Genomic DNA, 21248 nt, shown 5'->3' on the forward strand with positions numbered 1-21248 from the left:
GGGAGGCGTCGGCAAAGTCGGAACTGGCATTACACCCATAAAACCAAGTCAGGGTGAGGTGTCGAAATGAAACGGTGTATTTGGCCACGCATCGAAATGAAAAGGTGTATTTGGCCACGCATCTCCTTACTCTGTGTATATATATTTAGAGAAATATACAAACACCAAGGTGTATATTTGAACCCTACATTAGATTCGGACTTTGAGTGTCCATAACCAGGCGCAATCAAACGCCGAACTCCATAAAAACTTGTATCGTCCTCCCCGTCGGGGAATCGAACCCCGGTCTCCCGCGTGACAGGCGGGGATACTCACCACTATACTAACGAGACTGACTTGGGGGAGGCATCGGCAAGTAGAGAGATCGTGTCACTCTGCGTGTCGAAATGAAACGGTGTATTTGGCCACGCATCTCCTTACTCTGTGTATATATATTTAGAGAAATATACAAACACCAAGGTGTATATTTGACCCTACCATTAGATTCGGACTTTGAGTGTCCATAACCAGGCGCAATCAAACGCCGAACTCCATAAAAACTTGTATCGTCCTCCCCGTCGGGGAATCGAACCCCGGTCTCCCGCGTGACAGGCGGGGATACTCACCACTATACTAACGAGGACTGACTTGGGGGAGGCGTCGGCAAAGTCGGAACTGGCATTACACCCATAAAACCAAGTCAGGGTGAGGTGTCGAAATGAAACGGTGTATTTGGCCACGCATCTCCTTACTCTGTGTATATATATTTAGAGAAATATACAAAAACCAAGGTGTATATTTGACCCTACCATTAGATTCGGACTTTGAGTGTCCATAACCAGGCGCAATCAAACGCCGAACTCCATAAAAACTTGTATCGTCCTCCCCGTCGGGGAATCGAACCCCGGTCTCCCGCGTGACAGGCGGGGATACTCACCACTATACTAACGAGGACTGACTTGGGGGAGGCATCGGCAAAGTCGGAACTGGCATTACACCCATAAAACCCAGTCAGGGTGAGGTGTCGAAATGAAACGGTGTATTTGGCCACGCATCTCCTTACTCTGTGTATATATATTTAGAGAAATATACAAAAACCAAGGTGTATATTTGACCCTACCATTAGATTCGGACTTTGAGTGTCCATAACCAGGCGCAATCAAACGCCGAACTCCATAAAAACTTGTATCGTCCTCCCCGTCGGGGAATCGAACCCCGGTCTCCCGCGTGACAGGCGGGGATACTCACCACTATACTAACGAGGACTGACTTGGGGGAGGCGTCGGCAAAGTCGGAACTGGCATTACACCCATAAAACCAAGTCAGGGTGAGGTGTCGAAATGAAACGGTGTATTTGGCCACGCATCTCCTTACTCTGTGTATATATATTTAGAGAAATATACAAAAACCAAGGTGTATATTTGACCCTACCATTAGATTCGGACTTTGAGTGTCCATAACCAGGCGCAATCAAACGCCGAACTCCATAAAAACTTGTATCGTCCTCCCCGTCGGGGAATCGAACCCCGGTCTCCCGCGTGACAGGCGGGGATACTCACCACTATACTAACGAGGACTGACTTGGGGGAGGCGTCGGCAAAGTCGGAACTGGCATTACACCCATAAAACCAAGTCAGGGTGAGGTGTCGAAATGAAACGGTGTATTTGGCCACGCATCTCCTTACTCTGTGTATATATATTTAGAGAAATATACAAAAACCAAGGTGTATATTTGACCCTACCATTAGATTCGGACTTTGAGTGTCCATAACCAGGCGCAATCAAACGCCGAACTCCATAAAAACTTGTATCGTCCTCCCCGTCGGGGAATCGAACCCCGGTCTCCCGCGTGACAGGCGGGGATACTCACCACTATACTAACGAGGACTGACTTGGGGGAGGCGTCGGCAAAGTCGGAACTGGCATTACACCCATAAAACCAAGTCAGGGTGAGGTGTCGAAATGAAACGGTGTATTTGGCCACGCATCTCCTTACTCTGTGTATATATATTTAGAGAAATATACAAAAACCAAGGTGTATATTTGACCCTACCATTAGATTCGGACTTTGAGTGTCCATAACCAGGCGCAATCAAACGCCGAACTCCATAAAAACTTGTATCGTCCTCCCCGTCGGGGAATCGAACCCCGGTCTCCCGCGTGACAGGCGGGGATACTCACCACTATACTAACGAGGACTGACTTGGGGGAGGCGTCGGCAAAGTCGGAACTGGCATTACACCCATAAAACCAAGTCAGGGTGAGGTGTCGAAATGAAACGGTGTATTTGGCCACGCATCTCCTTACTCTGTGTATATATATTTAGAGAAATATACAAAAACCAAGGTGTATATTTGACCCTACCATTAGATTCGGACTTTGAGTGTCCATAACCAGGCGCAATCAAACGCCGAACTCCATAAAAACTTGTATCGTCCTCCCCGTCGGGGAATCGAACCCCGGTCTCCCGCGTGACAGGCGGGGATACTCACCACTATACTAACGAGGACTGACTTGGGGGAGGCGTCGGCAAAGTCGGAACTGGCATTACACCCATAAAACCAAGTCAGGGTGAGGTGTCGAAATGAAACGGTGTATTTGGCCACGCATCTCCTTACTCTGTGTATATATATTTAGAGAAATATACAAAAACCAAGGTGTATATTTGACCCTACCATTAGATTCGGACTTTGAGTGTCCATAACCAGGCGCAATCAAACGCCGAACTCCATAAAAACTTGTATCGTCCTCCCCGTCGGGGAATCGAACCCCGGTCTCCCGCGTGACAGGCGGGGATACTCACCACTATACTAACGAGGACTGACTTGGGGGAGGCGTCGGCAAAGTCGGAACTGGCATTACACCCATAAAACCAAGTCAGGGTGAGGTGTCGAAATGAAACGGTGTATTTGGCCACGCATCTCCTTACTCTGTGTATATATATTTAGAGAAATATACAAAAACCAAGGTGTATATTTGACCCTACCATTAGATTCGGACTTTGAGTGTCCATAACCAGGCGCAATCAAACGCCGAACTCCATAAAAACTTGTATCGTCCTCCCCGTCGGGGAATCGAACCCCGGTCTCCCGCGTGACAGGCGGGGATACTCACCACTATACTAACGAGGACTGACTTGGGGGAGGCGTCGGCAAAGTCGGAACTGGCATTACACCCATAAAACCAAGTCAGGGTGAGGTGTCGAAATGAAACGGTGTATTTGGCCACGCATCTCCTTACTCTGTGTATATATATTTAGAGAAATATACAAAAACCAAGGTGTATATTTGACCCTACCATTAGATTCGGACTTTGAGTGTCCATAACCAGGCGCAATCAAACGCCGAACTCCATAAAAACTTGTATCGTCCTCCCCGTCGGGGAATCGAACCCCGGTCTCCCGCGTGACAGGCGGGGATACTCACCACTATACTAACGAGGACTGACTTGGGGGAGGCGTCGGCAAAGTCGGAACTGGCATTACACCCATAAAACCAAGTCAGGGTGAGGTGTCGAAATGAAACGGTGTATTTGGCCACGCATCTCCTTACTCTGTGTATATATATTTAGAGAAATATACAAAAACCAAGGTGTATATTTGACCCTACCATTAGATTCGGACTTTGAGTGTCCATAACCAGGCGCAATCAAACGCCGAACTCCATAAAAACTTGTATCGTCCTCCCCGTCGGGGAATCGAACCCCGGTCTCCCGCGTGACAGGCGGGGATACTCACCACTATACTAACGAGGACTGACTTGGGGGAGGCGTCGGCAAAGTCGGAACTGGCATTACACCCATAAAACCAAGTCAGGGTGAGGTGTCGAAATGAAACGGTGTATTTGGCCACGCATCTCCTTACTCTGTGTATATATATTTAGAGAAATATACAAAAACCAAGGTGTATATTTGACCCTACCATTAGATTCGGACTTTGAGTGTCCATAACCAGGCGCAATCAAACGCCGAACTCCATAAAAACTTGTATCGTCCTCCCCGTCGGGGAATCGAACCCCGGTCTCCCGCGTGACAGGCGGGGATACTCACCACTATACTAACGAGGACTGACTTGGGGGAGGCGTCGGCAAAGTCGGAACTGGCATTACACCCATAAAACCAAGTCAGGGTGAGGTGTCGAAATGAAACGGTGTATTTGGCCACGCATCTCCTTACTCTGTGTATATATATTTAGAGAAATATACAAAAACCAAGGTGTATATTTGACCCTACCATTAGATTCGGACTTTGAGTGTCCATAACCAGGCGCAATCAAACGCCGAACTCCATAAAAACTTGTATCGTCCTCCCCGTCGGGGAATCGAACCCCGGTCTCCCGCGTGACAGGCGGGGATACTCACCACTATACTAACGAGGACTGACTTGGGGGAGGCGTCGGCAAAGTCGGAACTGGCATTACACCCATAAAACCAAGTCAGGGTGAGGTGTCGAAATGAAACGGTGTATTTGGCCACGCATCTCCTTACTCTGTGTATATATATTTAGAGAAATATACAAAAACCAAGGTGTATATTTGACCCTACCATTAGATTCGGACTTTGAGTGTCCATAACCAGGCGCAATCAAACGCCGAACTCCATAAAAACTTGTATCGTCCTCCCCGTCGGGGAATCGAACCCCGGTCTCCCGCGTGACAGGCGGGGATACTCACCACTATACTAACGAGGACTGACTTGGGGGAGGCGTCGGCAAAGTCGGAACTGGCATTACACCCATAAAACCAAGTCAGGGTGAGGTGTCGAAATGAAACGGTGTATTTGGCCACGCATCTCCTTACTCTGTGTATATATATTTAGAGAAATATACAAAAACCAAGGTGTATATTTGACCCTACCATTAGATTCGGACTTTGAGTGTCCATAACCAGGCGCAATCAAACGCCGAACTCCATAAAAACTTGTATCGTCCTCCCCGTCGGGGAATCGAACCCCGGTCTCCCGCGTGACAGGCGGGGATACTCACCACTATACTAACGAGGACTGACTTGGGGGAGGCGTCGGCAAAGTCGGAACTGGCATTACACCCATAAAACCAAGTCAGGGTGAGGTGTCGAAATGAAACGGTGTATTTGGCCACGCATCTCCTTACTCTGTGTATATATATTTAGAGAAATATACAAAAACCAAGGTGTATATTTGACCCTACCATTAGATTCGGACTTTGAGTGTCCATAACCAGGCGCAATCAAACGCCGAACTCCATAAAAACTTGTATCGTCCTCCCCGTCGGGGAATCGAACCCCGGTCTCCCGCGTGACAGGCGGGGATACTCACCACTATACTAACGAGGACTGACTTGGGGGAGGCGTCGGCAAAGTCGGAACTGGCATTACACCCATAAAACCAAGTCAGGGTGAGGTGTCGAAATGAAACGGTGTATTTGGCCACGCATCTCCTTACTCTGTGTATATATATTTAGAGAAATATACAAAAACCAAGGTGTATATTTGACCCTACCATTAGATTCGGACTTTGAGTGTCCATAACCAGGCGCAATCAAACGCCGAACTCCATAAAAACTTGTATCGTCCTCCCCGTCGGGGAATCGAACCCCGGTCTCCCGCGTGACAGGCGGGGATACTCACCACTATACTAACGAGGACTGACTTGGGGGAGGCGTCGGCAAAGTCGGAACTGGCATTACACCCATAAAACCAAGTCAGGGTGAGGTGTCGAAATGAAACGGTGTATTTGGCCACGCATCTCCTTACTCTGTGTATATATATTTAGAGAAATATACAAAAACCAAGGTGTATATTTGACCCTACCATTAGATTCGGACTTTGAGTGTCCATAACCAGGCGCAATCAAACGCCGAACTCCATAAAAACTTGTATCGTCCTCCCCGTCGGGGAATCGAACCCCGGTCTCCCGCGTGACAGGCGGGGATACTCACCACTATACTAACGAGGACTGACTTGGGGGAGGCGTCGGCAAAGTCGGAACTGGCATTACACCCATAAAACCAAGTCAGGGTGAGGTGTCGAAATGAAACGGTGTATTTGGCCACGCATCTCCTTACTCTGTGTATATATATTTAGAGAAATATACAAAAACCAAGGTGTATATTTGACCCTACCATTAGATTCGGACTTTGAGTGTCCATAACCAGGCGCAATCAAACGCCGAACTCCATAAAAACTTGTATCGTCCTCCCCGTCGGGGAATCGAACCCCGGTCTCCCGCGTGACAGGCGGGGATACTCACCACTATACTAACGAGGACTGACTTGGGGGAGGCGTCGGCAAAGTCGGAACTGGCATTACACCCATAAAACCAAGTCAGGGTGAGGTGTCGAAATGAAACGGTGTATTTGGCCACGCATCTCCTTACTCTGTGTATATATATTTAGAGAAATATACAAAAACCAAGGTGTATATTTGACCCTACCATTAGATTCGGACTTTGAGTGTCCATAACCAGGCGCAATCAAACGCCGAACTCCATAAAAACTTGTATCGTCCTCCCCGTCGGGGAATCGAACCCCGGTCTCCCGCGTGACAGGCGGGGATACTCACCACTATACTAACGAGGACTGACTTGGGGGAGGCGTCGGCAAAGTCGGAACTGGCATTACACCCATAAAACCAAGTCAGGGTGAGGTGTCGAAATGAAACGGTGTATTTGGCCACGCATCTCCTTACTCTGTGTATATATATTTAGAGAAATATACAAAAACCAAGGTGTATATTTGACCCTACCATTAGATTCGGACTTTGAGTGTCCATAACCAGGCGCAATCAAACGCCGAACTCCATAAAAACTTGTATCGTCCTCCCCGTCGGGGAATCGAACCCCGGTCTCCCGCGTGACAGGCGGGGATACTCACCACTATACTAACGAGGACTGACTTGGGGGAGGCGTCGGCAAAGTCGGAACTGGCATTACACCCATAAAACCAAGTCAGGGTGAGGTGTCGAAATGAAACGGTGTATTTGGCCACGCATCTCCTTACTCTGTGTATATATATTTAGAGAAATATACAAAAACCAAGGTGTATATTTGACCCTACCATTAGATTCGGACTTTGAGTGTCCATAACCAGGCGCAATCAAACGCCGAACTCCATAAAAACTTGTATCGTCCTCCCCGTGGGGAATCGAACCCCGGTCTCCCGCGTGACAGGCGGGGATACTCACCACTATACTAACGAGGACTGACTTGGGGGAGGCGTCGGCAAAGTCGGAACTGGCATTACACCCATAAAACCAAGTCAGGGTGAGGTGTCGAAATGAAACGGTGTATTTGGCCACGCATCTCCTTACTCTGTGTATATATATTTAGAGAAATATACAAAAACCAAGGTGTATATTTGACCCTACCATTAGATTCGGACTTTGAGTGTCCATAACCAGGCGCAATCAAACGCCGAACTCCATAAAAACTTGTATCGTCCTCCCCGTCGGGGAATCGAACCCCGGTCTCCCGCGTGACAGGCGGGGATACTCACCACTATACTAACGAGGACTGACTTGGGGGAGGCGTCGGCAAAGTCGGAACTGGCATTACACCCATAAAACCAAGTCAGGGTGAGGTGTCGAAATGAAACGGTGTATTTGGCCACGCATCTCCTTACTCTGTGTATATATATTTAGAGAAATATACAAAAACCAAGGTGTATATTTGACCCTACCATTAGATTCGGACTTTGAGTGTCCATAACCAGGCGCAATCAAACGCCGAACTCCATAAAAACTTGTATCGTCCTCCCCGTCGGGGAATCGAACCCCGGTCTCCCGCGTGACAGGCGGGGATACTCACCACTATACTAACGAGGACTGACTTGGGGGAGGCGTCGGCAAAGTCGGAACTGGCATTACACCCATAAAACCAAGTCAGGGTGAGGTGTCGAAATGAAACGGTGTATTTGGCCACGCATCTCCTTACTCTGTGTATATATATTTAGAGAAATATACAAAAACCAAGGTGTATATTTGACCCTACCATTAGATTCGGACTTTGAGTGTCCATAACCAGGCGCAATCAAACGCCGAACTCCATAAAAACTTGTATCGTCCTCCCCGTCGGGGAATCGAACCCCGGTCTCCCGCGTGACAGGCGGGGATACTCACCACTATACTAACGAGGACTGACTTGGGGGAGGCGTCGGCAAAGTCGGAACTGGCATTACACCCATAAAACCAAGTCAGGGTGAGGTGTCGAAATGAAACGGTGTATTTGGCCACGCATCTCCTTACTCTGTGTATATATATTTAGAGAAATATACAAAAACCAAGGTGTATATTTGACCCTACCATTAGATTCGGACTTTGAGTGTCCATAACCAGGCGCAATCAAACGCCGAACTCCATAAAAACTTGTATCGTCCTCCCCGTCGGGGAATCGAACCCCGGTCTCCCGCGTGACAGGCGGGGATACTCACCACTATACTAACGAGGACTGACTTGGGGGAGGCGTCGGCAAAGTCGGAACTGGCATTACACCCATAAAACCAAGTCAGGGTGAGGTGTGAAATGAAACGGTGTATTTTGGCCACGCATCTCCTTACTCTGTGTATATATATTTAGAGAAATATACAAAAACCAAGGTGTATATTTGACCCTACCATTAGATTCGGACTTTGAGTGTCCATAACCAGGCGCAATCCAAACGCCGAACTCCATAAAAACTTGTATCGTCCTCCCCGTCGGGGAATCGAACCCCGGTCTCCCGCGTGACAGGCGGGGATACTCACCACTATACTAACGAGGACTGACTTGTGGGAGGCGTCGGCAAAGTCGGAACTGGCATTACACCCATAAAACCAAGTCAGGGTGACTCGGTGTCTGAAATGAAACGGTGTATTTGGCCACGCATCTCCTTACTCTGTGTATATATATTTAGAGAAATATACAAAAACCAAGGTGTATATTTGACCCTACCATTAGATTCGGACTTTGAGTGTCCATAACCAGGCGCAATCAAACGCCGAACTCCATAAAAACTTGTATCGTCCTCCCCGTCGGGGAATCGAACCCCGGTCTCCCGCGTGACAGGCGGGGATACTCACCACTATACTAACGAGGACTGACTTGGGGGAGGCGTCGGCAAAGTCGGAACTGGCATTACACCCATAAAACCAAGTCAGGGTGAGGTGTCGAAATGAAACGGTGTATTTGGCCACGCATCTCCTTACTCTGTGTATATATATTTAGAGAAATATACAAAAACCAAGGTGTATATTTGACCCTACCATTAGATTCGGACTTTGAGTGTCCATAACCAGGCGCAATCAAACGCCGAACTCCATAAAAACTTGTATCGTCCTCCCCGTCGGGGAATCGAACCCCGGTCTCCCGCGTGACAGGCGGGGATACTCACCACTATACTAACGAGGACTGACTTGGGGGAGGCGTCGGCAAAGTCGGAACTGGCATTACACCCATAAAACCAAGTCAGGGGTGAGGTGTCGAAATGAAACGGTGTATTTGGCCACGCATCTCCTTACTCTGTGTATATATATTTAGAGAAATATACAAAAACCAAGGTGTATATTTGACCCTACCATTAGATTCGGACTTTGAGTGTCCATAACCAGGCGCAATCAAACGCCGAACTCCATAAAAACTTGTATCGTCCTCCCCGTCGGGGAATCGAACCCCGGTCTCCCGCGTGACAGGCGGGGATACTCACCACTATACTAACGAGGACTGACTTGGGGGAGGCGTCGGCAAAGTCGGAACTGGCATTACACCCATAAAACCAAGTCAGGGTGAGGTGTCGAAATGAAACGGTGTATTTGGCCACGCATCTCCTTACTCTGTGTATATATATTTAGAGAAATATACAAAAACCAAGGTGTATATTTGACCCTACCATTAGATTCGGACTTTGAGTGTCCATAACCAGGCGCAATCAAACGCCGAACTCCATAAAAACTTGTATCGTCCTCCCCGTCGGGGAATCGAACCCCGGTCTCCCGCGTGACAGGCGGGGATACTCACCACTATACTAACGAGGACTGACTTGGGGGAGGCGTCGGCAAAGTCGGAACTGGCATTACACCCATAAAACCAAGTCAGGGTGAGGTGTCGAAATGAAACGGTGTATTTGGCCACGCATCTCCTTACTCTGTGTATATATATTTAGAGAAATATACAAAAACCAAGGTGTATATTTGACCCTACCATTAGATTCGGACTTTGAGTGTCCATAACCAGGCGCAATCAAACGCCGAACTCCATAAAAACTTGTATCGTCCTCCCCGTCGGGGAATCGAACCCCGGTCTCCCGCGTGACAGGCGGGGATACTCACCACTATACTAACGAGGACTGACTTGGGGGAGGCGTCGGCAAAAGTCGGAACTGGCATTACACCCATAAAACCAAGTCAGGGTGAGGTGTCGAAATGAAACGGTGTATTTGGCCACGCATCTCCTTACTCTGTGTATATATATTTAGAGAAATATACAAAAACCAAGGTGTATATTTGACCCTACCATTAGATTCGGACTTTGAGTGTCCATAACCAGGCGCAATCAAACGCCGAACTCCATAAAAACTTGTATCGTCCTCCCCGTCGGGGAATCGAACCCCGGTCTCCCGCGTGACAGGCGGGGATACTCACCACTATACTAACGAGGACTGACTTGGGGGAGGCGTCGGCAAAGTCGGAACTGGCATTACACCCATAAAACCAAGTCAGGGTGAGGTGTCGAAATGAAACGGTGTATTTGGCCACGCATCTCCTTACTCTGTGTATATATATTTAGAGAAATATACAAAAACCAAGGTGTATATTTGACCCTACCATTAGATTCGGACTTTGAGTGTCCATAACCAGGCGCAATCAAACGCCGAACTCCATAAAAACTTGTATCGTCCTCCCCGTCGGGGAATCGAACCCCGGTCTCCCGCGTGACAGGCGGGGATACTCACCACTATACTTACTAACGAGGACTGACTTGGGGGAGGCGTCGGCAAAGTCGGAACTGGCATTACACCCATAAAACCAAGTCAGGGTGAGGTGTCGAAATGAAACGGTGTATTTGGCACGCATCTCCTTACTCTGTGTATATATATTTAGAGAAATATACAAAAAACCCAAGGTGTATATTTGACCCTACCATTAGATTCGGACTTTGAGTGTCCATAACCAGGCGCAATCAAACGCCGAACTCCATAAAAACTTGTATCGTCCTCCCCGTCGGGGAATCGAACCCCGGTCTCGAGAGATCGGTCACCACTGCCTTGTTACTAACGAGGACTGACTTGGGGGAGGCGTCGGCAAAGTCGGAACTGGCATTACACCCATAAAACCAAGTCAGGGTGAGGTGTCGAAATGAAACGGTGTATTTGGCCACGCATCTCCTTACTCTGTGTATATATATTTAGAGAAATATACAAAAACCAAGGTGTATATTTGACCCTACCATTAGATTCGGACTTTGAGTGTCCATAACCAGGCGCAATCAAACGCCGAACTCCATAAAAACTTGTATCGTCCTCCCCGTCGGGGAATCGAACCCCGGTCTCCCGCGTGACAGGCGGGGATACTCACCACTATACTAACGAGGACTGACTTGGGGGAGGCGTCGGCAAAGTCGGAACTGGCATTACACCCATAAAACCAAGTCAGGGTGAGGTGTCGAAATGAAACGGTGTATTTGGCCACGCATCTCCTTACTCTGTGTATATATATTTAGAGAAATATACAAAAACCAAGGTGTATATTTGACCCTACCATTAGATTCGGACTTTGAGTGTCCATAACCAGGCGCAATCAAACGCCGAACTCCATAAAAACTTGTATCGTCCTCCCCGTCGGGGAATCGAACCCCGGTCTCCCGCGTGACAGGCGGGGATACTCACCACTATACTAACGAGGACTGACTTGGGGGAGGCGTCGGCAAAGTCGGAACTGGCATTACACCCATAAAACCAAGTCAGGGTGAGGTGTCGAAATGAAACGGTGTATTTGGCCACGCATCTCCTTACTCTGTGTATATATATTTAGAGAAATATACAAAAACCAAGGTGTATATTTGACCCTACCATTAGATTCGGACTTTGAGTGTCCATAACCAGGCGCAATCAAACGCCGAACTCCATAAAAACTTGTATCGTCCTCCCCGTCGGGGAATCGAACCCCGGTCTCCCGCGTGACAGGCGGGGATACTCACCACTATACTAACGAGGACTGACTTGGGGGAGGCGTCGGCAAAGTCGGAACTGGCATTACACCCATAAAACCAAGTCAGGGTGAGGTGTCGAAATGAAACGGTGTATTTGGCCACGCATCTCCTTACTCTGTGTATATATATTTAGAGAAATATACAAAAACCAAGGTGTATATTTGACCCTACCATTAGATTCGGACTTTGAGTGTCCATAACCAGGCGCAATCAAACGCCGAACTCCATAAAAACTTGTATCGTCCTCCCCGTCGGGGAATCGAACCCCGGTCTCCCGCGTGACAGGCGGGGATACTCACCACTATACTAACGAGGACTGACTTGGGGGAGGCGTCGGCAAAGTCGGAACTGGCATTACACCCATAAAACCAAGTCAGGGTGAGGTGTCGAAATGAAACGGTGTATTTGGCCACGCATCTCCTTACTCTGTGTATATATATTTAGAGAAATATACAAAAACCAAGGTGTATATTTGACCCTACCATTAGATTCGGACTTTGAGTGTCCATAACCAGGCGCAATCAAACGCCGAACTCCATAAAAACTTGTATCGTCCTCCCCGTCGGGGAATCGAACCCCGGTCTCCCGCGTGACAGGCGGGGATACTCACCACTATACTAACGAGGACTGACTTGGGGGAGGCGTCGGCAAAGTCGGAACTGGCATTACACCCATAAAACCAAGTCAGGGTGAGGTGTCGAAATGAAACGGTGTATTTGGCCACGCATCTCCTTACTCTGTGTATATATATTTAGAGAAATATACAAAAACCAAGGTGTATATTTGACCCTACCATTAGATTCGGACTTTGAGTGTCCATAACCAGGCGCAATCAAACGCCGAACTCCATAAAAACTTGTATCGTCCTCCCCGTCGGGGAATCGAACCCCGGTCTCCCGCGTGACAGGCGGGGATACTCACCACTATACTAACGAGGACTGACTTGGGGGAGGCGTCGGCAAAGTCGGAACTGGCATTACACCCATAAAACCAAGTCAGGGTGAGGTGTCGAAATGAAACGGTGTATTTGGCCACGCATCTCCTTACTCTGTGTATATATATTTAGAGAAATATACAAAAACCAAGGTGTATATTTGACCCTACCATTAGATTCGGACTTTGAGTGTCCATAACCAGGCGCAATCAAACGCCGAACTCCATAAAAACTTGTATCGTCCTCCCCGTCGGGGAATCGAACCCCGGTCTCCCGCGTGACAGGCGGGGATACTCACCACTATACTAACGAGGACTGACTTGGGGGAGGCGTCGGCAAAGTCGGAACTGGCATTACACCCATAAAACCAAGTCAGGGTGAGGTGTCGAAATGAAACGGTGTATTTGGCCACGCATCTCCTTACTCTGTGTATATATATTTAGAGAAATATACAAAAACCAAGGTGTATATTTGACCCTACCATTAGATTCGGACTTTGAGTGTCCATAACCAGGCGCAATCAAACGCCGAACTCCATAAAAACTTGTATCGTCCTCCCCGTCGGGGAATCGAACCCCGGTCTCCCGCGTGACAGGCGGGGATACTCACCACTATACTAACGAGGACTGACTTGGGGGAGGCGTCGGCAAAGTCGGAACTGGCATTACACCCATAAAACCAAGTCAGGGTGAGGTGTCGAAATGAAACGGTGTATTTGGCCACGCATCTCCTTACTCTGTGTATATATATTTAGAGAAATATACAAAAACCAAGGTGTATATTTGACCCTACCATTAGATTCGGACTTTGAGTGTCCATAACCAGGCGCAATCAAACGCCGAACTCCATAAAAACTTGTATCGTCCTCCCCGTCGGGGAATCGAACCCCGGTCTCCCGCGTGACAGGCGGGGATACTCACCACTATACTAACGAGGACTGACTTGGGGGAGGCGTCGGCAAAGTCGGAACTGGCATTACACCCATAAAACCAAGTCAGGGTGAGGTGTCGAAATGAAACGGTGTATTTGGCCACGCATCTCCTTACTCTGTGTATATATATTTAGAGAAATATACAAAAACCAAGGTGTATATTTGACCCTACCATTAGATTCGGACTTTGAGTGTCCATAACCAGGCGCAATCAAACGCCGAACTCCATAAAAACTTGTATCGTCCTCCCCGTCGGGGAATCGAACCCCGGTCTCCCGCGTGACAGGCGGGGATACTCACCACTATACTAACGAGGGACTGACTTGGGGGAGGCGTCGGCAAAGTCGGAACTGGCATTACACCCATAAAACCAAGTCAGGGTGAGGTGTCGAAATGAAACGGTGTATTTGGCCACGCATCTCCTTACTCTGTGTATATATATTTAGAGAAATATACAAAAACCAAGGTGTATATTTGACCCTACCATTAGATTCGGACTTTGAGTGTCCATAACCAGGCGCAATCAAACGCCGAACTCCATAAAAACTTGTATCGTCCTCCCCGTCGGGGAATCGAACCCCGGTCTCCCGCGTGACAGGCGGGGATACTCACCACTATACTAACGAGGACTGACTTGGGGGAGGCGTCGGCAAAGTCGGAACTGGCATTACACCCATAAAACCAAGTCAGGGTGAGGTGTCGAAATGAAACGGTGTATTTGGCCACGCATCTCCTTACTCTGTGTATATATATTTAGAGAAATATACAAAAACCAAGGTGTATATTTGACCCTACCATTAGATTCGGACTTTGAGTGTCCATAACCAGGCGCAATCAAACGCCGAACTCCATAAAAACTTGTATCGTCCTCCCCGTCGGGGAATCGAACCCCGGTCTCCCGCGTGACAGGCGGGGATACTCACCACTATACTAACGAGGACTGACTTGGGGGAGGCGTCGGCAAAGTCGGAACTGGCATTACACCCATAAAACCAAGTCAGGGTGAGGTGTCGAAATGAAACGGTGTATTTGGCCACGCATCTCCTTACTCTGTGTATATATATTTAGAGAAATATACAAAAACCAAGGTGTATATTTGACCCTACCATTAGATTCGGACTTTGAGTGTCCATAACCAGGCGCAATCAAACGCCGAACTCCATAAAAACTTGTATCGTCCTCCCCGTCGGGGAATCGAACCCCGGTCTCCCGCGTGACAGGCGGGGATACTCACCACTATACTAACGAGGACTGACTTGGGGGAGGCGTCGGCAAAGTCGGAACTGGCATTACACCCATAAAACCAAGTCAGGGTGAGGTGTCGAAATGAAACGGTGTATTTGGCCACGCATCTCCTTACTCTGTGTATATATATTTAGAGAAATATACAAAAACCAAGGTGTATATTTGACCCTACCATTAGATTCGGACTTTGAGTGTCCATAACCAGGCGCAATCAAACGCCGAACTCCATAAAAACTTGTATCGTCCTCCCCGTCGGGGAATCGAACCCCGGTCTCCCGCGTGACAGGCGGGGATACTCACCACTATACTAACGAGGACTGACTTGGGGGAGGCGTCGGCAAAGTCGGAACTGGCATTACACCCATAAAACCAAGTCAGGGTGAGGTGTCGAAATGAAACGGTGTATTTGGCCACGCATCTCCTTACTCTGTGTATATATATTTAGAGAAATATACAAAAACCAAGGTGTATATTTGACCCTACCATTAGATTCGGACTTTGAGTGTCCATAACCAGGCGCAATCAAACGCCGAACTCCATAAAAACTTGTATCGTCCTCCCCGTCGGGGAATCGAACCCCGGTCTCCCGCGTGACAGGCGGGGATACTCACCACTATACTAACGAGGACTGACTTGGGGGAGGCGTCGGCAAAGTCGGAACTGGCATTACACCCATAAAACCAAGTCAGGGTGAGGTGTCGAAATGAAACGGTGTATTTGGCCACGCATCTCCTTACTCTGTGTATATATATTTAGAGAAATATACAAAAACCAAGGTGTATATTTGACCCTACCATTAGATTCGGACTTTGAGTGTCCATAACCAGGCGCAATCAAACGCCGAACTCCATAAAAACTTGTATCGTCCTCCCTGTCGGGGAATCGAACCCCGGTCTCCCGCGTGACAGGCGGGGATACTCACCACTATACTAACGAGGACTGACTTGGGGGAGGCGTCGGCAAAGTCGGAACTGGCATTACACCCATAAAACCAAGTCAGGGTGAGGTGTCGAAATGAAACGGTGTATTTGGCCACGCATCTCCTTACTCTGTGTATATATATTTAGAGAAATATACAAAAACCAAGGTGTATATTTGACCCTACCATTAGATTCGGACTTTGAGTGTCCATAACCAGGCGCAATCAAACGCCGAACTCCATAAAAACTTGTATCGTCCTCCCCGTCGGGGAATCGAACCCCGGTCTCCCGCGTGACAGGCGGGGATACTCACCACTATACTAACGAGGACTGACTTGGGGGAGGCGTCGGCAAAGTCGGAACTGGCATTACACCCATAAAACCAAGTCAGGGTGAGGTGTCGAAATGAAACGGTGTATTTGGCCACGCATCTCCTTACTCTGTGTATATATATTTAGAGAAATATACAAAAACCAAGGTGTATATTTGACCCTACCATTAGATTCGGACTTTGAGTGTCCATAACCAGGCGCAATCAAACGCCGAACTCCATAAAAACTTGTATCGTCCTCCCCGTCGGGGAATCGAACCCCGGTCTCCCGCGTGACAGGCGGGGATACTCACCACTATACTAACGAGGACTGACTTGGGGGAGGCGTCGGCAAAGTCGGAACTGGCATTACACCCATAAAACCAAGTCAGGGTGAGGTGTCGAAATGAAACGGTGTATTTGGCCACGCATCTCCTTACTCTGTGTATATATATTTAGAGAAATATACAAAAACCAAGGTGTATATTTGACCCTACCATTAGATTCGGACTTTGAGTGTCCATAACCAGGCGCAATCAAACGCCGAACTCCATAAAAACTTGTATCGTCCTCCCCGTCGGGGAATCGAACCCCGGTCTCCCGCGTGACAGGCGGGGATACTCACCACTATACTAACGAGGACTGACTTGGGGGAGGCGTCGGCAAAGTCGGAACTGGCATTACACCCATAAAACCAAGTCAGGGTGAGGTGTCGAAATGAAACGGTGTATTTGGCCACGCATCTCCTTACTCTGTGTATATATATTTAGAGAAATATACAAAAACCAAGGTGTATATTTGACCCTACCATTAGATTCGGACTTTGAGTGTCCATAACCAGGCGCAATCAAACGCCGAACTCCATAAAAACTTGTATCGTCCTCCCCGTCGGGGAATCGAACCCCGGTCTCCCGCGTGACAGGCGGGGATACTCACCACTATACTAACGAGGACTGACTTGGGGGAGGCGTCGGCAAAGTCGGAACTGGCATTACACCCATAAAACCAAGTCAGGGTGAGGTGTCGAAATGAAACGGTGTATTTGGCCACGCATCTCCTTACTCTGTGTATATATATTTAGAGAAATATACAAAAACCAAGGTGTATATTTGACCCTACCATTAGATTCGGACTTTGAGTGTCCATAACCAGGCGCAATCAAACGCCGAACTCCATAAAAACTTGTATCGTCCTCCCCGTCGGGGAATCGAACCCCGGTCTCCCGCGTGACAGGCGGGGATACTCACCACTATACTAACGAGGACTGACTTGGGGGAGGCGTCGGCAAAGTCGGAACTGGCATTACACCCATAAAACCAAGTCAGGGTGAGGTGTCGAAATGAAACGGTGTATTTGGCCACGCATCTCCTTACTCTGTGTATATATATTTAGAGAAATATACAAAAACCAAGGTGTATATTTGACCCTACCATTAGATTCGGACTTTGAGTGTCCATAACCAGGCGCAATCAAACGCCGAACTCCATAAAAACTTGTATCGTCCTCCCCGTCGGGGAATCGAACCCCGGTCTCCCGCGTGACAGGCGGGGATACTCACCACTATACTAACGAGGACTGACTTGGGGGAGGCGTCGGCAAAGTCGGAACTGGCATTACACCCATAAAACCAAGTCAGGGTGAGGTGTCGAAATGAAACGGTGTATTTGGCCACGCATCTCCTTACTCTGTGTATATATATTTAGAGAAATATACAAAAACCAAGGTGTATATTTGACCCTACCATTAGATTCGGACTTTGAGTGTCCATAACCAGGCGCAATCAAACGCCGAACTCCATAAAAACTTGTATCGTCCTCCCCGTCGGGGAATCGAACCCCGGTCTCCCGCGTGACAGGCGGGGATACTCACCACTATACTAACGAGGACTGACTTGGGGGAGGCGTCGGCAAAGTCGGAACTGGCATTACACCCATAAAACCAAGTCAGGGTGAGGTGTCGAAATGAAACGGTGTATTTGGCCACGCATCTCCTTACTCTGTGTATATATATTTAGAGAAATATACAAAAACCAAGGTGTATATTTGACCCTACCATTAGATTCGGACTTTGAGTGTCCATAACCAGGCGCAATCAAACGCCGAACTCCATAAAAACTTGTATCGTCCTCCCCGTCGGGGAATCGAACCCCGGTCTCCCGCGTGACAGGCGGGGATACTCACCACTATACTAACGAGGACTGACTTGGGGGAGGCGTCGGCAAAGTCGGAACTGGCATTACACCCATAAAACCAAGTCAGGGTGAGGTGTCGAAATGAAACGGTGTATTTGGCCACGCATCTCCTTACTCTGTGTATATATATTTAGAGAAATATACAAAAACCAAGGTGTATATTTGACCCTACCATTAGATTCGGACTTTGAGTGTCCATAACCAGGCGCAATCAAACGCCGAACTCCATAAAAACTTGTATCGTCCTCCCCGTCGGGGAATCGAACCCCGGTCTCCCGCGTGACAGGCGGGGATACTCACCACTATACTAACGAGGACTGACTTGGGGGAGGCGTCGGCAAAGTCGGAACTGGCATTACACCCATAAAACCAAGTCAGGGTGAGGTGTCGAAATGAAACGGTGTATTTGGCCACGCATCTCCTTACTCTGTGTATATATATTTAGAGAAATATACAAAAACCAAGGTGTATATTTGACCCTACCATTAGATTCGGACTTTGAGTGTCCATAACCAGGCGCAATCAAACGCCGAACTCCATAAAAACTTGTATCGTCCTCCCCGTCGGGGAATCGAACCCCGGTCTCCCGCGTGACAGGCGGGGATACTCACCACTATACTAACGAGGACTGACTTGGGGGAGGCGTCGGCAAAGTCGGAACTGGCATTACACCCATAAAACCAAGTCAGGGTGAGGTGTCGAAATGAAACGGTGTATTTGGCCACGCATCTCCTTACTCTGTGTATATATATTTAGAGAAATATACAAAAACCAAGGTGTATATTTGACCCTACCATTAGATTCGGACTTTGAGTGTCCATAACCAGGCGCAATCAAACGCCGAACTCCATAAAAACTTGTATCGTCCTCCCCGTCGGGGAATCGAACCCCGGTCTCCCGCGTGACAGGCGGGGATACTCACCACTATACTAACGAGGACTGACTTGGGGGAGGCGTCGGCAAAGTCGGAACTGGCATTACACCCATAAAACCAAGTCAGGGTGAGGTGTCGAAATGAAACGGTGTATTTGGCCACGCATCTCCTTACTCTGTGTATATATATTTAGAGAAATATACAAAAACCAAGGTGTATATTTGACCCTACCATTAGATTCGGACTTTGAGTGTCCATAACCAGGCGCAATCAAACGCCGAACTCCATAAAAACTTGTATCGTCCTCCCCGTCGGGGAATCGAACCCCGGTCTCCCGCGTGACAGGCGGGGATACTCACCACTATACTAACGAGGACTGACTTGGGGGAGGCGTCGGCAAAGTCGGAACTGGCATTACACCCATAAAACCAAGTCAGGGTGAGGTGTCGAAATGAAACGGTGTATTTGGCCACGCATCTCCTTACTCTGTGTATATATATTTAGAGAAATATACAAAAACCAAGGTGTATATTTGACCCTACCATTAGATTCGGACTTTGAGTGTCCATAACCAGGCGCAATCAAACGCCGAACTCCATAAAAACTTGTATCGTCCTCCCCGTCGGGGAATCGAACCCCGGTCTCCCGCGTGACAGGCGGGGATACTCACCACTATACTAACGAGGACTGACTTGGGGGAGGCGTCGGCAAAGTCGGAACTGGCATTACACCCATAAAACCAAGTCAGGGTGAGGTGTCGAAATGAAACGGTGTATTTGGCCACGCATCTCCTTACTCTGTGTATATATATTTAGAGAAATATACAAAAACCAAGGTGTATATTTGACCCTACCATTAGATTCGGACTTTGAGTGTCCATAACCAGGCGCAATCAAACGCCGAACTCCATAAAAACTTGTATCGTCCTCCCCGTCGGGGAATCGAACCCCGGTCTCCCGCGTGACAGGCGGGGATACTCACCACTATACTAACGAGGACTGACTTGGGGGAGGCGTCGGCAAAGTCGGAACTGGCATTACACCCATAAAACCAAGTCAGGGTGAGGTGTCGAAATGAAACGGTGTATTTGGCCACGCATCTCCTTACTCTGTGTATATATATTTAGAGAAATATACAAAAACCAAGGTGTATATTTGACCCTACCATTAGATTCGGACTTTGAGTGTCCATAACCAGGCGCAATCAAACGCCGAACTCCATAAAAACTTGTATCGTCCTCCCCGTCGGGGAATCGAACCCCGGTCTCCCGCGTGACAGGCGGGGATACTCACCACTATACTAACGAGGACTGACTTGGGGGAGGCGTCGGCAAAGTCGGAACTGGCATTACACCCATAAAACCAAGTCAGGGTGAGGTGTCGAAATGAAACGGTGTATTTGGCCACGCATCTCCTTACTCTGTGTATATATATTTAGAGAAATATACAAAAACCAAGGTGTATATTTGACCCTACCATTAGATTCGGACTTTGAGTGTCCATAACCAGGCGCAATCAAACGCCGAACTCCATAAAAACTTGTATCGTCCTCCCCGTCGGGGAATCGAACCCCGGTCTCCCGCGTGACAGGCGGGGATACTCACCACTATACTAACGAGGACTGACTTGGGGGAGGCGTCGGCAAAGTCGGAACTGGCATTACACCCATAAAACCAAGTCAGGGTGAGGTGTCGAAATGAAACGGTGTATTTGG

At 48.2% G+C, this 21248-nt stretch overlaps 65 non-coding genes across 65 annotated transcripts; all 65 read right to left on the reverse strand.

Moving 5' to 3' along the window:
• Positions 1-256: 256 nt before the first annotated feature.
• TRNAD-GUC (transfer RNA aspartic acid (anticodon GUC)) lies at positions 257-332 on the reverse strand. Its single transcript has one exon. It is a non-coding gene; the product is annotated as a tRNA-Asp (tRNA).
• A 218-nt stretch (positions 333-550) lies between these two features.
• On the reverse strand, positions 551-622 carry TRNAD-GUC (transfer RNA aspartic acid (anticodon GUC)). The gene has a single exon. It is a non-coding gene; the product is annotated as a tRNA-Asp (tRNA).
• A 239-nt stretch (positions 623-861) lies between these two features.
• Positions 862-933, reverse strand: TRNAD-GUC (transfer RNA aspartic acid (anticodon GUC)). Its single transcript has one exon. It is a non-coding gene; the product is annotated as a tRNA-Asp (tRNA).
• Positions 934-1172: 239 nt separating this feature from the next.
• On the reverse strand, positions 1173-1244 carry TRNAD-GUC (transfer RNA aspartic acid (anticodon GUC)). Its single transcript has one exon. It is a non-coding gene; the product is annotated as a tRNA-Asp (tRNA).
• A 239-nt stretch (positions 1245-1483) lies between these two features.
• TRNAD-GUC (transfer RNA aspartic acid (anticodon GUC)) lies at positions 1484-1555 on the reverse strand. The gene has a single exon. It is a non-coding gene; the product is annotated as a tRNA-Asp (tRNA).
• Positions 1556-1794: 239 nt separating this feature from the next.
• Positions 1795-1866, reverse strand: TRNAD-GUC (transfer RNA aspartic acid (anticodon GUC)). The gene has a single exon. It is a non-coding gene; the product is annotated as a tRNA-Asp (tRNA).
• Positions 1867-2105: 239 nt separating this feature from the next.
• TRNAD-GUC (transfer RNA aspartic acid (anticodon GUC)) lies at positions 2106-2177 on the reverse strand. The gene has a single exon. It is a non-coding gene; the product is annotated as a tRNA-Asp (tRNA).
• A 239-nt stretch (positions 2178-2416) lies between these two features.
• On the reverse strand, positions 2417-2488 carry TRNAD-GUC (transfer RNA aspartic acid (anticodon GUC)). Its single transcript has one exon. It is a non-coding gene; the product is annotated as a tRNA-Asp (tRNA).
• Positions 2489-2727: 239 nt separating this feature from the next.
• On the reverse strand, positions 2728-2799 carry TRNAD-GUC (transfer RNA aspartic acid (anticodon GUC)). Its single transcript has one exon. It is a non-coding gene; the product is annotated as a tRNA-Asp (tRNA).
• A 239-nt stretch (positions 2800-3038) lies between these two features.
• Positions 3039-3110, reverse strand: TRNAD-GUC (transfer RNA aspartic acid (anticodon GUC)). The gene has a single exon. It is a non-coding gene; the product is annotated as a tRNA-Asp (tRNA).
• Positions 3111-3349: 239 nt separating this feature from the next.
• Positions 3350-3421, reverse strand: TRNAD-GUC (transfer RNA aspartic acid (anticodon GUC)). The gene has a single exon. It is a non-coding gene; the product is annotated as a tRNA-Asp (tRNA).
• Positions 3422-3660: 239 nt separating this feature from the next.
• Positions 3661-3732, reverse strand: TRNAD-GUC (transfer RNA aspartic acid (anticodon GUC)). The gene has a single exon. It is a non-coding gene; the product is annotated as a tRNA-Asp (tRNA).
• Positions 3733-3971: 239 nt separating this feature from the next.
• Positions 3972-4043, reverse strand: TRNAD-GUC (transfer RNA aspartic acid (anticodon GUC)). Its single transcript has one exon. It is a non-coding gene; the product is annotated as a tRNA-Asp (tRNA).
• Positions 4044-4282: 239 nt separating this feature from the next.
• On the reverse strand, positions 4283-4354 carry TRNAD-GUC (transfer RNA aspartic acid (anticodon GUC)). Its single transcript has one exon. It is a non-coding gene; the product is annotated as a tRNA-Asp (tRNA).
• A 239-nt stretch (positions 4355-4593) lies between these two features.
• On the reverse strand, positions 4594-4665 carry TRNAD-GUC (transfer RNA aspartic acid (anticodon GUC)). The gene has a single exon. It is a non-coding gene; the product is annotated as a tRNA-Asp (tRNA).
• A 239-nt stretch (positions 4666-4904) lies between these two features.
• Positions 4905-4976, reverse strand: TRNAD-GUC (transfer RNA aspartic acid (anticodon GUC)). The gene has a single exon. It is a non-coding gene; the product is annotated as a tRNA-Asp (tRNA).
• Positions 4977-5215: 239 nt separating this feature from the next.
• Positions 5216-5287, reverse strand: TRNAD-GUC (transfer RNA aspartic acid (anticodon GUC)). Its single transcript has one exon. It is a non-coding gene; the product is annotated as a tRNA-Asp (tRNA).
• Positions 5288-5526: 239 nt separating this feature from the next.
• TRNAD-GUC (transfer RNA aspartic acid (anticodon GUC)) lies at positions 5527-5598 on the reverse strand. Its single transcript has one exon. It is a non-coding gene; the product is annotated as a tRNA-Asp (tRNA).
• Positions 5599-5837: 239 nt separating this feature from the next.
• TRNAD-GUC (transfer RNA aspartic acid (anticodon GUC)) lies at positions 5838-5909 on the reverse strand. The gene has a single exon. It is a non-coding gene; the product is annotated as a tRNA-Asp (tRNA).
• A 239-nt stretch (positions 5910-6148) lies between these two features.
• On the reverse strand, positions 6149-6220 carry TRNAD-GUC (transfer RNA aspartic acid (anticodon GUC)). The gene has a single exon. It is a non-coding gene; the product is annotated as a tRNA-Asp (tRNA).
• A 239-nt stretch (positions 6221-6459) lies between these two features.
• TRNAD-GUC (transfer RNA aspartic acid (anticodon GUC)) lies at positions 6460-6531 on the reverse strand. The gene has a single exon. It is a non-coding gene; the product is annotated as a tRNA-Asp (tRNA).
• Positions 6532-6770: 239 nt separating this feature from the next.
• On the reverse strand, positions 6771-6842 carry TRNAD-GUC (transfer RNA aspartic acid (anticodon GUC)). The gene has a single exon. It is a non-coding gene; the product is annotated as a tRNA-Asp (tRNA).
• A 549-nt stretch (positions 6843-7391) lies between these two features.
• On the reverse strand, positions 7392-7463 carry TRNAD-GUC (transfer RNA aspartic acid (anticodon GUC)). The gene has a single exon. It is a non-coding gene; the product is annotated as a tRNA-Asp (tRNA).
• A 239-nt stretch (positions 7464-7702) lies between these two features.
• Positions 7703-7774, reverse strand: TRNAD-GUC (transfer RNA aspartic acid (anticodon GUC)). The gene has a single exon. It is a non-coding gene; the product is annotated as a tRNA-Asp (tRNA).
• A 239-nt stretch (positions 7775-8013) lies between these two features.
• On the reverse strand, positions 8014-8085 carry TRNAD-GUC (transfer RNA aspartic acid (anticodon GUC)). Its single transcript has one exon. It is a non-coding gene; the product is annotated as a tRNA-Asp (tRNA).
• A 239-nt stretch (positions 8086-8324) lies between these two features.
• TRNAD-GUC (transfer RNA aspartic acid (anticodon GUC)) lies at positions 8325-8396 on the reverse strand. The gene has a single exon. It is a non-coding gene; the product is annotated as a tRNA-Asp (tRNA).
• A 240-nt stretch (positions 8397-8636) lies between these two features.
• On the reverse strand, positions 8637-8708 carry TRNAD-GUC (transfer RNA aspartic acid (anticodon GUC)). The gene has a single exon. It is a non-coding gene; the product is annotated as a tRNA-Asp (tRNA).
• A 243-nt stretch (positions 8709-8951) lies between these two features.
• TRNAD-GUC (transfer RNA aspartic acid (anticodon GUC)) lies at positions 8952-9023 on the reverse strand. Its single transcript has one exon. It is a non-coding gene; the product is annotated as a tRNA-Asp (tRNA).
• A 239-nt stretch (positions 9024-9262) lies between these two features.
• On the reverse strand, positions 9263-9334 carry TRNAD-GUC (transfer RNA aspartic acid (anticodon GUC)). Its single transcript has one exon. It is a non-coding gene; the product is annotated as a tRNA-Asp (tRNA).
• A 240-nt stretch (positions 9335-9574) lies between these two features.
• On the reverse strand, positions 9575-9646 carry TRNAD-GUC (transfer RNA aspartic acid (anticodon GUC)). Its single transcript has one exon. It is a non-coding gene; the product is annotated as a tRNA-Asp (tRNA).
• Positions 9647-9885: 239 nt separating this feature from the next.
• TRNAD-GUC (transfer RNA aspartic acid (anticodon GUC)) lies at positions 9886-9957 on the reverse strand. Its single transcript has one exon. It is a non-coding gene; the product is annotated as a tRNA-Asp (tRNA).
• Positions 9958-10196: 239 nt separating this feature from the next.
• On the reverse strand, positions 10197-10268 carry TRNAD-GUC (transfer RNA aspartic acid (anticodon GUC)). The gene has a single exon. It is a non-coding gene; the product is annotated as a tRNA-Asp (tRNA).
• Positions 10269-10508: 240 nt separating this feature from the next.
• Positions 10509-10580, reverse strand: TRNAD-GUC (transfer RNA aspartic acid (anticodon GUC)). The gene has a single exon. It is a non-coding gene; the product is annotated as a tRNA-Asp (tRNA).
• An 861-nt stretch (positions 10581-11441) lies between these two features.
• TRNAD-GUC (transfer RNA aspartic acid (anticodon GUC)) lies at positions 11442-11513 on the reverse strand. The gene has a single exon. It is a non-coding gene; the product is annotated as a tRNA-Asp (tRNA).
• A 239-nt stretch (positions 11514-11752) lies between these two features.
• Positions 11753-11824, reverse strand: TRNAD-GUC (transfer RNA aspartic acid (anticodon GUC)). Its single transcript has one exon. It is a non-coding gene; the product is annotated as a tRNA-Asp (tRNA).
• Positions 11825-12063: 239 nt separating this feature from the next.
• Positions 12064-12135, reverse strand: TRNAD-GUC (transfer RNA aspartic acid (anticodon GUC)). Its single transcript has one exon. It is a non-coding gene; the product is annotated as a tRNA-Asp (tRNA).
• Positions 12136-12374: 239 nt separating this feature from the next.
• Positions 12375-12446, reverse strand: TRNAD-GUC (transfer RNA aspartic acid (anticodon GUC)). The gene has a single exon. It is a non-coding gene; the product is annotated as a tRNA-Asp (tRNA).
• A 239-nt stretch (positions 12447-12685) lies between these two features.
• TRNAD-GUC (transfer RNA aspartic acid (anticodon GUC)) lies at positions 12686-12757 on the reverse strand. Its single transcript has one exon. It is a non-coding gene; the product is annotated as a tRNA-Asp (tRNA).
• Positions 12758-12996: 239 nt separating this feature from the next.
• TRNAD-GUC (transfer RNA aspartic acid (anticodon GUC)) lies at positions 12997-13068 on the reverse strand. Its single transcript has one exon. It is a non-coding gene; the product is annotated as a tRNA-Asp (tRNA).
• A 239-nt stretch (positions 13069-13307) lies between these two features.
• TRNAD-GUC (transfer RNA aspartic acid (anticodon GUC)) lies at positions 13308-13379 on the reverse strand. Its single transcript has one exon. It is a non-coding gene; the product is annotated as a tRNA-Asp (tRNA).
• Positions 13380-13618: 239 nt separating this feature from the next.
• Positions 13619-13690, reverse strand: TRNAD-GUC (transfer RNA aspartic acid (anticodon GUC)). The gene has a single exon. It is a non-coding gene; the product is annotated as a tRNA-Asp (tRNA).
• A 239-nt stretch (positions 13691-13929) lies between these two features.
• TRNAD-GUC (transfer RNA aspartic acid (anticodon GUC)) lies at positions 13930-14001 on the reverse strand. The gene has a single exon. It is a non-coding gene; the product is annotated as a tRNA-Asp (tRNA).
• A 239-nt stretch (positions 14002-14240) lies between these two features.
• On the reverse strand, positions 14241-14313 carry TRNAD-GUC (transfer RNA aspartic acid (anticodon GUC)). The gene has a single exon. It is a non-coding gene; the product is annotated as a tRNA-Asp (tRNA).
• A 239-nt stretch (positions 14314-14552) lies between these two features.
• Positions 14553-14624, reverse strand: TRNAD-GUC (transfer RNA aspartic acid (anticodon GUC)). The gene has a single exon. It is a non-coding gene; the product is annotated as a tRNA-Asp (tRNA).
• Positions 14625-14863: 239 nt separating this feature from the next.
• TRNAD-GUC (transfer RNA aspartic acid (anticodon GUC)) lies at positions 14864-14935 on the reverse strand. The gene has a single exon. It is a non-coding gene; the product is annotated as a tRNA-Asp (tRNA).
• Positions 14936-15174: 239 nt separating this feature from the next.
• On the reverse strand, positions 15175-15246 carry TRNAD-GUC (transfer RNA aspartic acid (anticodon GUC)). The gene has a single exon. It is a non-coding gene; the product is annotated as a tRNA-Asp (tRNA).
• Positions 15247-15485: 239 nt separating this feature from the next.
• On the reverse strand, positions 15486-15557 carry TRNAD-GUC (transfer RNA aspartic acid (anticodon GUC)). The gene has a single exon. It is a non-coding gene; the product is annotated as a tRNA-Asp (tRNA).
• A 239-nt stretch (positions 15558-15796) lies between these two features.
• TRNAD-GUC (transfer RNA aspartic acid (anticodon GUC)) lies at positions 15797-15868 on the reverse strand. The gene has a single exon. It is a non-coding gene; the product is annotated as a tRNA-Asp (tRNA).
• A 239-nt stretch (positions 15869-16107) lies between these two features.
• Positions 16108-16179, reverse strand: TRNAD-GUC (transfer RNA aspartic acid (anticodon GUC)). The gene has a single exon. It is a non-coding gene; the product is annotated as a tRNA-Asp (tRNA).
• A 239-nt stretch (positions 16180-16418) lies between these two features.
• Positions 16419-16490, reverse strand: TRNAD-GUC (transfer RNA aspartic acid (anticodon GUC)). The gene has a single exon. It is a non-coding gene; the product is annotated as a tRNA-Asp (tRNA).
• Positions 16491-16729: 239 nt separating this feature from the next.
• On the reverse strand, positions 16730-16801 carry TRNAD-GUC (transfer RNA aspartic acid (anticodon GUC)). The gene has a single exon. It is a non-coding gene; the product is annotated as a tRNA-Asp (tRNA).
• Positions 16802-17040: 239 nt separating this feature from the next.
• On the reverse strand, positions 17041-17112 carry TRNAD-GUC (transfer RNA aspartic acid (anticodon GUC)). Its single transcript has one exon. It is a non-coding gene; the product is annotated as a tRNA-Asp (tRNA).
• Positions 17113-17351: 239 nt separating this feature from the next.
• On the reverse strand, positions 17352-17423 carry TRNAD-GUC (transfer RNA aspartic acid (anticodon GUC)). The gene has a single exon. It is a non-coding gene; the product is annotated as a tRNA-Asp (tRNA).
• Positions 17424-17662: 239 nt separating this feature from the next.
• TRNAD-GUC (transfer RNA aspartic acid (anticodon GUC)) lies at positions 17663-17734 on the reverse strand. Its single transcript has one exon. It is a non-coding gene; the product is annotated as a tRNA-Asp (tRNA).
• Positions 17735-17973: 239 nt separating this feature from the next.
• TRNAD-GUC (transfer RNA aspartic acid (anticodon GUC)) lies at positions 17974-18045 on the reverse strand. Its single transcript has one exon. It is a non-coding gene; the product is annotated as a tRNA-Asp (tRNA).
• A 239-nt stretch (positions 18046-18284) lies between these two features.
• Positions 18285-18356, reverse strand: TRNAD-GUC (transfer RNA aspartic acid (anticodon GUC)). Its single transcript has one exon. It is a non-coding gene; the product is annotated as a tRNA-Asp (tRNA).
• Positions 18357-18595: 239 nt separating this feature from the next.
• On the reverse strand, positions 18596-18667 carry TRNAD-GUC (transfer RNA aspartic acid (anticodon GUC)). The gene has a single exon. It is a non-coding gene; the product is annotated as a tRNA-Asp (tRNA).
• Positions 18668-18906: 239 nt separating this feature from the next.
• On the reverse strand, positions 18907-18978 carry TRNAD-GUC (transfer RNA aspartic acid (anticodon GUC)). The gene has a single exon. It is a non-coding gene; the product is annotated as a tRNA-Asp (tRNA).
• A 239-nt stretch (positions 18979-19217) lies between these two features.
• Positions 19218-19289, reverse strand: TRNAD-GUC (transfer RNA aspartic acid (anticodon GUC)). The gene has a single exon. It is a non-coding gene; the product is annotated as a tRNA-Asp (tRNA).
• Positions 19290-19528: 239 nt separating this feature from the next.
• On the reverse strand, positions 19529-19600 carry TRNAD-GUC (transfer RNA aspartic acid (anticodon GUC)). The gene has a single exon. It is a non-coding gene; the product is annotated as a tRNA-Asp (tRNA).
• Positions 19601-19839: 239 nt separating this feature from the next.
• TRNAD-GUC (transfer RNA aspartic acid (anticodon GUC)) lies at positions 19840-19911 on the reverse strand. The gene has a single exon. It is a non-coding gene; the product is annotated as a tRNA-Asp (tRNA).
• A 239-nt stretch (positions 19912-20150) lies between these two features.
• Positions 20151-20222, reverse strand: TRNAD-GUC (transfer RNA aspartic acid (anticodon GUC)). Its single transcript has one exon. It is a non-coding gene; the product is annotated as a tRNA-Asp (tRNA).
• A 239-nt stretch (positions 20223-20461) lies between these two features.
• TRNAD-GUC (transfer RNA aspartic acid (anticodon GUC)) lies at positions 20462-20533 on the reverse strand. The gene has a single exon. It is a non-coding gene; the product is annotated as a tRNA-Asp (tRNA).
• A 239-nt stretch (positions 20534-20772) lies between these two features.
• On the reverse strand, positions 20773-20844 carry TRNAD-GUC (transfer RNA aspartic acid (anticodon GUC)). Its single transcript has one exon. It is a non-coding gene; the product is annotated as a tRNA-Asp (tRNA).
• Positions 20845-21083: 239 nt separating this feature from the next.
• On the reverse strand, positions 21084-21155 carry TRNAD-GUC (transfer RNA aspartic acid (anticodon GUC)). The gene has a single exon. It is a non-coding gene; the product is annotated as a tRNA-Asp (tRNA).
• Between the last annotated feature and the right edge of the window lie 93 nt (positions 21156-21248).

The sequence above is a fragment of the Crinia signifera genome, unplaced genomic scaffold, assembly GCF_055691185.1.
Source record: "Crinia signifera unplaced genomic scaffold, ASM5569118v1 HAP2_SCAFFOLD_865, whole genome shotgun sequence".
In the NCBI taxonomy this organism is placed as follows: domain Eukaryota; kingdom Metazoa; phylum Chordata; class Amphibia; order Anura; family Myobatrachidae; genus Crinia; species Crinia signifera.